The sequence below is a fragment of the Syngnathus scovelli genome, chromosome 13 (genome assembly GCF_024217435.2).
Source record: "Syngnathus scovelli strain Florida chromosome 13, RoL_Ssco_1.2, whole genome shotgun sequence".
NCBI lineage: Eukaryota > Metazoa > Chordata > Actinopteri > Syngnathiformes > Syngnathidae > Syngnathus > Syngnathus scovelli.
In genome coordinates, this window is record NC_090859.1 from 6,192,412 (window position 1) to 6,203,441 (window position 11,030).

The 11,030-nt window shown below is 38.9% G+C and overlaps 2 long non-coding RNA genes across 2 annotated transcripts; one reads left to right on the top strand and one right to left on the bottom strand.

Moving 5' to 3' along the window:
- The first annotated feature begins 692 nt into the window (after nucleotides 1–692).
- On the top strand, nucleotides 693–2,160 carry LOC137840859 (uncharacterized). Its single transcript, XR_011087976.1, has 3 exons — nucleotides 693–777; nucleotides 870–952; nucleotides 2,020–2,160. It is a non-coding gene; the product is annotated as an uncharacterized lncRNA (long non-coding RNA).
- LOC125979237 (uncharacterized) lies at nucleotides 2,033–3,366 on the bottom strand. The gene is made up of 3 exons (XR_007485261.2): nucleotides 3,261–3,366; nucleotides 2,435–2,582; nucleotides 2,033–2,188 (listed from the first exon to the last, which is right to left on the bottom strand). It is a non-coding gene; the product is annotated as an uncharacterized lncRNA (long non-coding RNA).
- Between the last annotated feature and the right edge of the window lie 7,664 nt (nucleotides 3,367–11,030).

The following is an 11,030-nucleotide window of genomic DNA, read 5'->3' on the forward strand; positions in this document are numbered from 1 at the left end:
GATGCAGAGCGCCAACAAAAAAGGAATTTATTCTGACAGGTTGGACCAATGGTTCTTAACCTGGTCTGAACTGGTCTTGCAAAGGCAACAGCAGAAGTCACACTGCAGGTGTGTAATTTGTTGTGAGTTCATGCATTATGTTGGTTGTGTTCTTTGAAAAAGGTGATGTTCATGCATGGCTCATTTTGTGCACTAGTAAAAAACCTCGATGTCTTGAATTTGAAAAAAAAAAATAAAAAATTCACCAAAGAGGGGTTCGGTGAATGCGCATAAGATACCGGTGGAGTTCGGTACCTCCAACAAGGTTAAGAACCACTGGGTTGGAGTCAGCAAAAAACCAAAAGCGGCTCATAATGAGGGAAATCAAGGCTGGAGACAGCAAAAACCAAAAGCGCCTCAAAACGAGGGAACAACACGGTGGCAAAGAACAGAACTGAAAAACACAGAGCTCAGGCTTGACAAAAAGGTTTCTTCTAAACTAGGTTCTCTCAGGTTATCTCTGTAAATCACACGATCGCTGGTGCTCAAGACGGGACAAGACGCACTGTCACAAGACAAGGGGAAGACGCTGGCTAAATACACACAGAAGGGTGTGGACACAGGTGCAGACAATTGGGATCAGGGAAGAGGAAGGACCCAGGAACTGAAACGAGAGGAGAGTTACCAAAACAAAACAGGAAGTGGCAATACGACAAACAGGACAAGACAAAAACAACTCACAAAACATGACAGCATGACACTTCCTACTCCTTTTCGAGCTGTCCTCATTGTTGTTGTGTAAGTTATTTACGACTTGCTTGGGACATTTTGGTATTGTTCTGTTTTCTTTTTCCTTTTGTATTTTACTGATATGTTTTTCTGTTTTTAAGATCGAAATAAAACTGATCAACACGTTTTTATGATTCCCCCCTCACTGTCGTTACTTGCGTCTCACGTCTCTCACATCATCCAGGTACGTGTTCAATTCCTCTTGATAGTTCATATCTCGAGCTTGTTAAACACCAACGAATAACGGAAGTTGTGGCCTAAGATGCATTTAGAAATGAGCTAGAGGCACTATCAACCCGCTTCTCTTTTTGAGAAGTCATGTAAACAAAATGTGAATTAAACTTTAAAGAAGTGTGTTGTACTTGCTGAAATACACGAAATGCAATGAAAAGAAAAAAAAATCACACAATTCAATTAGTGAGTTATGCACTACAATTTTATAATTTAGTTTTATGATAATTCCTAGTACCGTAATTTCCGGACTATAAACCGCGACTTTTTTCCAAAATTTTGAACCCTGCGGCTTATAGTCAGGTGCGGCTTATATAAGATTTTTCTCGTGATTTTTTGTGATGACTTGATCACTTTTATACACTCGTAAAAAGGCTGTGGACCACTGTTGTGCGGTATCTTGAAGAAAAAAACAACAGCAAAAATACTATTTTGAAACACTACTATGGCTGCTGTTTATTCTGGCTGTGTTGCTTGTGATTATTATGAGCTTTAGTAGGAATGCACGCTAGGTGACCTGCGTCAAAGGGCTCTAAACCCTTTCTCTTACTCTGCCATGTGACTCAGAGATTACACAAAGCAGTGGCGCTGTTTGGACCATCTGCATTGTATTAAAACCCAATCAATCAGCATTTAAATTCAATTCTTCTGACATTTTGCTCACCAAAAACAAGTTGTAATGAATGTGAACTTTTAATGCATTTTATTCAGAAGGTTACTTTGAACCCTGAGGCTTAAATGGCGGCGCGGCGTATTTATGGATTTTTACGGCTTTCTGTGTACTGTCTTTCTTTGTAAAAAAAACTCATGTGCACGTGCGGCTTATAGTCCGGTGCGGCTTATGTAAGAAAAAAACTAAAATATCCCTGAATTTTAGCTGGTGCGGCTTATAGTCCGGTGCGGCTTATAGTCCGGAAATTACGGTATGTTTTGGACGTTAAACACGTTAAACTGACTTGATCCTCCAACATTTTCAAACAAAAATAGTTGTGTGCTCGTGTTACCTTGTGCTTTGTCGAGGCCTTGCAGCGCACAGTGACTTTGTGGAGGCGGTTGAGCCAACCCAACTGTTTGCGAGGAGAGAGGAGGGTCACGTGGCTGCTGCGGTTGGCGGTGGACAGGACGGTGCCGCATCGCTCATTCACTCGAGCTGCTGCCATGGAAGGCTCAATGGAGGAAGTGAAGCTCCCTGAAGACAAGTGGGAAATAAGTGGGATAAGAAACACTGCGGTGGAATGACTTAACTTTCATGAAATTAGTGTTTGAAATGGGCGGGGCATTTGAATTACTGATCCGCATGAAGTTAACATTAAAAATTCGGAATCCAGCAAATGTATTTCACATTGGATTAAGCCTTGAGATCTCTTTTTTGTTTTTACTGCTGTATGGAATATTGTGTCTGACACCGTATGTGTGATGCAGTCTGATTGTATACCCAGAATGTCCTGTGCTGCAATTCAGCAATTGGTATGGCTTTGAAGAGGTTGGTAGATGTAGACAGTGTTTGGAGGTAAGGAAGCTCTGGGTCTGGAATGACGACTCGCAACCAGTTTTCGACTCCGAATCAACTCCGAGGTGTCAATCTAAGAGGACGAAAACGGAGACAAAATCAGGTATGTATTATTTCAACCCAAAATACAACTATTTACTTTCATCTGACCCTGTCCTGGATGGAACTAGACGTTATTTTAATAAGTTGCCAGCATTAGTTCAGTATAAAACATGCCATACTCCTGGAATATTATTTGATGCAAAGTCGACATAAGCTTCAGCATATTTGAACTCCTGTATGAGGCAACCGCTGAGGAAAAGTTACACATGGCAATGTTCACTCTCTTTTCTTTTTGAGGTCTGTGTCGTAATTGTAACACGGGCATATTGTAGGTCAGTTTGCCGACCTTTTTTCATCTATGGCACACCTTTTTTGGGGAAAAAAATCTCGAGGCACACGAGGGCACTGCTTTGCACGTCCGTTTCACCGTCCAAAGGGGGCGGGTTCGATTCCAACGCTCTGTGTGGAATTTGCATGTTCTCCTCATCCCTGCGTGGGTTTTCCCCGAGATCTCCACTTTTCTCCCACATCCCAAAAACATGCATGATGGCCGATTGAGCACAACTTGCCCATAGGTGTGAGTGCGAGTGTGGATGGTTGTTTGTCTCTATGTGCCCTACAATTGGTTTATCGGGTCTACATATTACGCCTGTATATTACGTCTCCGTGTGGCCCCAAGAAATCACCACATTTGAAGGCGCTCTCGTACCTGTGCCTTCCTGAGCAGCTCGATGGTGACAGCCAGCCAGTGGTGACAACAGGTCTCCAGCTCCAGAGTGATGAGGGCCAAGGCCAGCATGGATCCTCTCAGCTAAATGACAAAAGCATCAAACTTATACAGTACATGCACAAGTCCAAAATGTAAGAATAAAAGAAGACAAATATTACAAACAAAATGACTCAAGCAGAGGGAAGAAACAAGATCAGAGGTAAAGTTATGCATATGTTAACGTTTGACCAATTAATTAAAGTTTTAATTAATCAGACAATTATTTGGTTATCCAAATGATATTGATTGATGGAACTTCATTCATCCCACAACGGGGAAATTCACTTGTCACTGCAACGCATATGAGTGCAAGAATAATACAAGTGCAAGAATAAAACAAGTGTCAAAATTTCAAAAAAGGGCAAATAACAGACAAGGACAACTATTCTGTGAAATAGCTAAATTAGCGGCAGTCTAAAAGGAATTAATTTTTTGTTGTTGTTGGGCCCTAATACATATATGTATGTGTATATATATATATATATATATATATATATATATATATATATATATATATATATATATATATATATATATATATATATATAGAGAGAGAGAGAGAGAGAGAGAGAGAGAGAGAGAGAGAGGAGAGAGAGAGAGAGAGAGAAGATAATATATATATACATATATACATATATATATATATATATATATATAGATAGATAGATAGATAGATAGATAGATAGATAGATAGATAGATAGATAGATAGATAGATAGATAGATAGATAGATAGATAGATAGATAGATGTAGTATATATATATATATATATATATATATATATATATATATATATATATATATATATATATATATATATATATATATATATATATATATATATATATACACATACATATACACTATATATATATATATATATATATATCTATATATATATATATATATATACACATACATATACACTATATATATATATATATATATATATATATATATATATATATATATATATATATATATATATATATATACTACATCTATCTATCTATCTATCTATCTATCTATCTATCTATCTATCTATCTATCTATCTATCTATCTATCTATCTATCTATCTATCTATCTATCTATCTATCTATCTATCTATCTATCTATCTATCTATCTATCTATATATATATATATATATATATATATATATATATGTATATATATATTATCTTCTCTCTCTCTCTCTCTCTCTCTCTCTCTCTCTCTCTCTCTCTCTCTCTCTCTCTATATATATATATATATATATATATATATATATATATATATATATATATATATATATATATATATATATATATATATATAATACCGTTCTACGTATAAGCAGTGTTACTCACGCAAGTTGCAAACAGCGGTAAAGTCGTTCTATGAGCAGGGCAAGATGCTGAGAGCAGTTCAGTCTCGGAAAAAAGTCCAAAAACCCAGAACACGACAACATCATTGCATGGAAATATGGAAGCAGTAGAAACAATTGGGGGAAAATATGAAAAAAACAATTCACTCATTCATCTCTCAAACCGCTTCTCCCCAAGGGGGTCAGGGCATGCTGGAGCCGTTTCTCCCCAAGGGGGTCAGGGCCTGCTGGAGCCTATCCCAGATGACTCTGGGCAGTCGGCAGGGGACATCCTGAACTGGTTGCCAGCCAATTGCAGGGCACACACAGACAAACAACCATACGCACTCACACGCTCAGCTATGAGCAAATTGGAGAGCTCAATCATGCATGTTTGTGGGATGTGGAAGGAAACCAGCGTACCGAGATGAAACCCATGCAAGCATGGGAAGAACATGCAAAGAGGTGGCAAATATTAAAAGCATTAAAGCATTACTTAGGATAGTGAGGGGTGGAAGTGATGAAGGGTCTCTCCTGAAGTCCACCGTCATCTCCACGGTGTTGAGCGGGTTCATCTCTAGGTGGTTTTGGCTGGACCAGTGGACCAGCCGCTCCACCTCCTGTCTGTACGCAGTCTCGTCACCATCCCGGATCAGTCCGATGAGAGTGGTGTGGTCCGCATACTTCAGGAGCTTCACCGAGGAGTCGCCAGAGGCACAATCGTTAGCGTAGAGAGAGAAGAGCAATGAGGAGAGTACGCACCCCTGAGGGTCGCCAGTGCTGGTGGTCCGGATGTCGGATGTGATGGTCCCCAGCCTCACATGCTGTCTCCTGTTGGTCAGGAAGCTGGTGATCAACTGACAGGTGGAGGCAGGCACCGTGAGCTGGACGAGCTTCTGGTGGAGGATGTCAGGAGCGATGGTGTTGAACGCCGAGCTGAAGTCCACAAACAGGATTCTGGCGTACGTTCCCCGGGAAGTTTGGTGGCGCAGAATGTAGTGCAGTTCCATGTTGACTGCGTCATCCACCAACCTGTTTGCCCTGTAGGCAAACTGCAGGGGGTCAAGTAGAGGGCCCGCGGTGTCCTTCAGGTGGCTCAACACTAGCCTATCAGCGGATTTTACGACCATAGATGTCAGGGCGACAGGTCTATAATCCTTCAAACCTGTGATGGCAGGCTTCTTGGGCACCGGAATGATGGTGGAGCTTTTGAAGCACAGAGGCACCTCACACAGCTCCAGGGAACGATTGAAGAGCCGTGCAAAGGTGGGTGCCAACTGTTGAGCACGGACTTTCAGGCAGGAGGAGGACACGCCGCCTGGGCCTTGTGCCTTCCTAACATTTTGTCTCCCGAACATCTGACACACCTCCTCCTCGCGGATCTAAAGTGCGGGCGCGGCTTCTGGAAGAGAAAGAGCAGGTGATAACGACGATGGAATTGTGAACAGGGGGTTGTGGGGGTAGGTGTGGGTGTTGACTGTGACTCAGGAGGTCCTGTTGTGTGGGTGGACCATTCAAACCTGCAGTAAAACCTCTTTAGCTGGTTTGCAAGCCTTGTGTTCTGCAGCCCGTGATGCGCTGCAGGCCTCTCCACACTGTTGAGGGATCAAGATTGGCAGAGAGTTGTCTCTCCAAGCTCTGTCCATAGCTCCTCTTAGCTTTCTTGATCTCTCGGGTCAGTGTGTTCCGGGCGTGCCTGTCCCCACTTCTGTAGGCCTCCTCGTTGGCTTTGCGCAGCATCCTGAGGTTTGTACGTAGATGTTGCGCCAAAGGTCTTAGTCTGCAAACACAAGTCCTCACAAAAGCTAATGTATCATGTCTCAGAACAAACCCAATCGGTGCAGTCAGAGCAGGCTTGGAGGTTCTGCTTTGACTCCACTGTCCATTTCCTTACAGTCCTAACCACAGGCTTAGAAGTTTGTAACTTCTGCCTGTAGGTTGAGATCACTAGACAGTGGTCTGAGAGTCCTCTTGTGTTTGTGTGCGTGTGGGTCTGTGAGTCAGGTTTCGTTTTCTTTTCTCTGCCACCTCTCTTATCTTAGAGCCTGAATTTGTTCCGGACATATTTCCGATAAGATCCTGCTGGTAACAAATGTTTCCAGCACAGTGATGCTCAGGGCCTCTTGGTTACGTTCAAGGTCATTCAATGGCCACCGTGGAGCCAGGATCATTTCCTTGCTACCCTGAATCTTCATCAATTGTAATTTTACTCTATGTGATTCCACTCAACACAATTGTTTGTTTGTTTGTTTGTTTGATTGATTGATTGATTGATTGATTGATTGATTGATTGATTGATTGATATCTTTATTTCGAACATCCAAAACAAAAAAAGAAAAAACAAAACAAATCACACTCTAAAGTGCCACATATAAGTCCATACAACAAACAAACAAAATATAAACCAACAAACAGAAAAAAAATACATAAATAAATAATAATAATAATACATAAGTAAATAAATCAATAAAGAATGCTCGAAAAGGAGTAGGAAGAAGCATAGCTTTTTAGATTCCTACCCCTTTCTCACTTTATCCATTAAACCAATGATTCAACATATACTGTAATTCTACAACAGAACACAAGTAGATACACTTTCACACTTATTTTTCTGTTTCATTTTAACTTGTGTGTAGCCCTTTGGCACTTTTAGCCTTTGTACCCGCTAAACAACATATTTTTGTACATTCTTTTAAACTGGTGGATATTTGGACTTTGCTTGAGTTTCTCACTTAGATTGTTCCATAGTTTGACCCCAGTTATAGTGATGCAGAAACTTGTTAAGGTTGTTCTTATGTTTAAGATTTTGAAGTTGTGATTCCCCCTTAACTTATAACCTCCCTCCCGATTTCTAAATAAGTTTTGGATATTTTCTGGTAGTTGTTTTGCTTTTGCCCTATACATGATGATTGCTGTTTGGTAAGATACTATGTCAGTGAATTTCAATAGTTTGGATTGTATGAAAAGTGGATTTGTGTGTTCCAAGTAGTTGACTTTATGAATAGTCCTTATTGCTCTTTTCTGCAGAATGATAAGTGGCTGTAGTGAAGTTTTATAAGTATTCCCCCAAACCTCAGCACAGTAATGCAAATAGGGCAAGACAAGAGACCAATAAAGTGTACGAAGTGAATGATAATCCAGTAATTTTTTTGCTTTGTATATGACTGCCGTGCTTCTTGAAATTTTAGACTTTACGTTTTTGATGTGTGGCTTCCAACTCAGCCTGTCATCTAGTATAACCCCAAGAAATTTGTTTTCCTGCACTCTTTCAATTTCAGTCCCATCTATTTCTATTCGTATCTTTATGTTCGCTTTGCCAAATATCATAAAATTTGTCTTACTTACATTTAATGATAATTTGTTCCAGTCGAACCACATTTTTATTTTTTTCATTTCCTCATTCAACACTGATTCCACTCGTTGGATGTTATCACCTGAACAAAAGATATTTGTATTATCTGCAAAATTGATGAGTTTTAGTTCTTTAGAGACTTTGCACATGTCATTTATATAAAAAACTGACCCTTGTGGAACACCACAAGCTATGTCCAAATATCCAGAGCAGTGATTACCCAACTTTACATACTGTTGCCGTTCTCGCAGATAATCCTTTATCCAGTCTAATACAATTCCCCTTATCCCATATTTTTCTAATTTATTGAATAGTATATTATGATTAATTGTGTCAAAAGCTTTTTTGAGGTCAATGAAAACTCCCACTGCATGTCGTTTGTTATCTATTGCATCTGTGATTTCCTCGATTGATTCCATTAATGCCTGTGCAGTTGATCTGTTTACTCTAAAACCATATTGGTTCTCTGCAAATAATTTATGTTTTTCCAAAAATCCATCCATTCTACTGTGAAAAAGCTTTTCCAATATTTTTGAGAGTTGTGGCAAGGTCTGTAGTTTGTAAAAATGTGTTTGCTCCCAGTTTTATAAAGAGGAATGACCTTAGCAATTTTCATCTTCTTTGGGAATGTACCAGTTAAAAATGACAAGTTACAGATGTACACAAGTGGCTTTGAAATCCCCTCAATGATTTGTTTAACTAACATCATATCAATCCCATTGCAGTCCGTAGATGTTTTATTTTTGCATTGCTTTACAATGTTAATGATTTCATTTTCATCAACTGCCTTCAAAAACATTGAGTGAGGATTCCTTTCTATTAATTTATCTCTGTTGCCTACATCTGGCGCTGGAATCGGTATGTTTTTTGCTATTTGAGGCCCAACATTTACAAAGAACTGATTAAAACTGGTTGCTACTTCTTCCATATTATAATTTTCAGTATCATTTATAACAAAATATTTTGGTAATATGTATTGTTCGGTACCTTCTCTAATAATGTGGTTTAGGAGAGTCCATATCCCCTTAATATTATTTTTGTTATCCTCTAATTTATGCTTATAATATTCTTTCTTACTTAATCTTATAATACTGGTTAATTTATTCTTATATCTCTTATATTTATCTTCAGCGCCTTCTGTTCTCTGTTTTATGAAATTCCTATAGAGTAATTTTTTCTTTTTACAGGCATTTCTTAAGCCTTTCGTCAACCATGGACTGTTCTTATATTTAGTTTTTTTATTATATTCCTTGATTGGACAATGCTTATTATATAATGAAGTGAATATACTCATCAATTTATGGTATGCATTATTTACATCTTTTTCTTTATATATTGCATCCCAGTTCTGTTCCATTAATTCATGTTTTAGAGTAGCAATTGTCTCATCTGTCCTAATTCCTCTTTGTTGTTTATACACCCCAATTTCAGATTTGAAGTTATTGTCATATACTGTGAACACTGGAAGGTGGTCAGTAATATCAGTAATTAATAACCCGCTTGTTGTCCTGTTTTCTATTATATTGGTGAATATGTTATCTATCAGAGTAGCACTCTGTGATGTTACTCTCGTGGGTCTAGTGATTGTAGGAAAGAGACTCAGGCTATGCATTAAATTTAAAAAATCATCAATATTTTGTTGCTTATTTGGATTTAATAAATCAATGTTATAATCCCCGCAAATCAAAATATTTTTGTTGCCTTTTTGTATAATCACACTTTCTATCCATTCTGAGAATGTTTCAATGCTAGAACCAGGAGCTCTACAGACACAGCTTATAATAATGTCTTTTTTCTTTTCAACACAAATCTGTATCGTGAGACATTCAAGAAGATTGTCCACCACCTGTGTCATAGCCTCTACAATCTTAAATTTCACATTCAAATCAACATAGATTGCAACACCACCCCCACCTTTACTCTGTCTGTTATTTTGTATGAATTCATAGCCTTCCATCTCAAAGTGCATTCCCTTCTCAGTCGTAATCCAGGTCTCAGAAATAGTTATTATATTAAATGGTTGTTTGAATGTGTTTAAGTAAGCCTGAATGCTACTAAAATTTTTATATAGACTCCGGCTATTGAAATGGATAATAGATAGCTTATCTTTTGTTAAGATGTCCATATTGTACTGATCATTGCTGTAATAATAACATGTGTTGTTTGTGGTGGAGAAGAAATTATTGTCTGGGTCGATGTCCTGATCTATGACCAGAGTGCTGCTTTCACTGTAATCAAACGTTAGTTGAAGTTGTTCATGTTCTTGTATCCACTGTGTTACATGTCCATTGTTGCTTGATGTAGGTTGAGTAGTGTCCCTGAGCATTATGTTTGTGTTTTGTGTTGTTACCTCCATTCAGTTCCAAGTCCACTCCAGTTGATTTTCTATTGAGGATACTTATTCGAGCTTTTCCAGTTCCTCAATACTCCTCACCATCAGTATCTTGGCCTCTTCTGGTGATCCATTAAGCTTGATGTATATCTTGCAATTTCTGGTCCATGTACTCTGTATTTTTTTCATTCTTCTCAAGTGACGTGCTTTCTTTGCAATATCCGCATTGGTCTTTGTCAAATGTTCATTGATGTAGATGTCTGTGCCTTTGAGCAACTTACCCTGCTTTAGAAGTGCAACTTTGTGCTTCCTGTTGACAAATTTCAGAATGACTGCTGGCTTGTCATTACTGTTTCTTCTGGGCAGTGGATGACATGCTTCAACCTGGTTGGAGTCCATAGTTATTCCTTTAGTTTGCAGAAACTCAGCTACCTGTTGCTCGGCTGAGCTTGCATGTCGCTCACAGCCATCGTTACCTGCCGTCACTGCCCTTGCATAAGATATAGGTTTAATTGCTATTCCCGTGATGACAATGTCGTTTATTCTTGTATATTGCTCAATGTCCGCTACCCGACTTTCAAGGTAGGCAAGCCGCTTGTCCTTCTCAGCATTGAGCATACGGAGCATCTTTACCTCTTCCACCAGTGCCAAGATGTTTTTCTGCTGCATCCTTACAGCAGAAA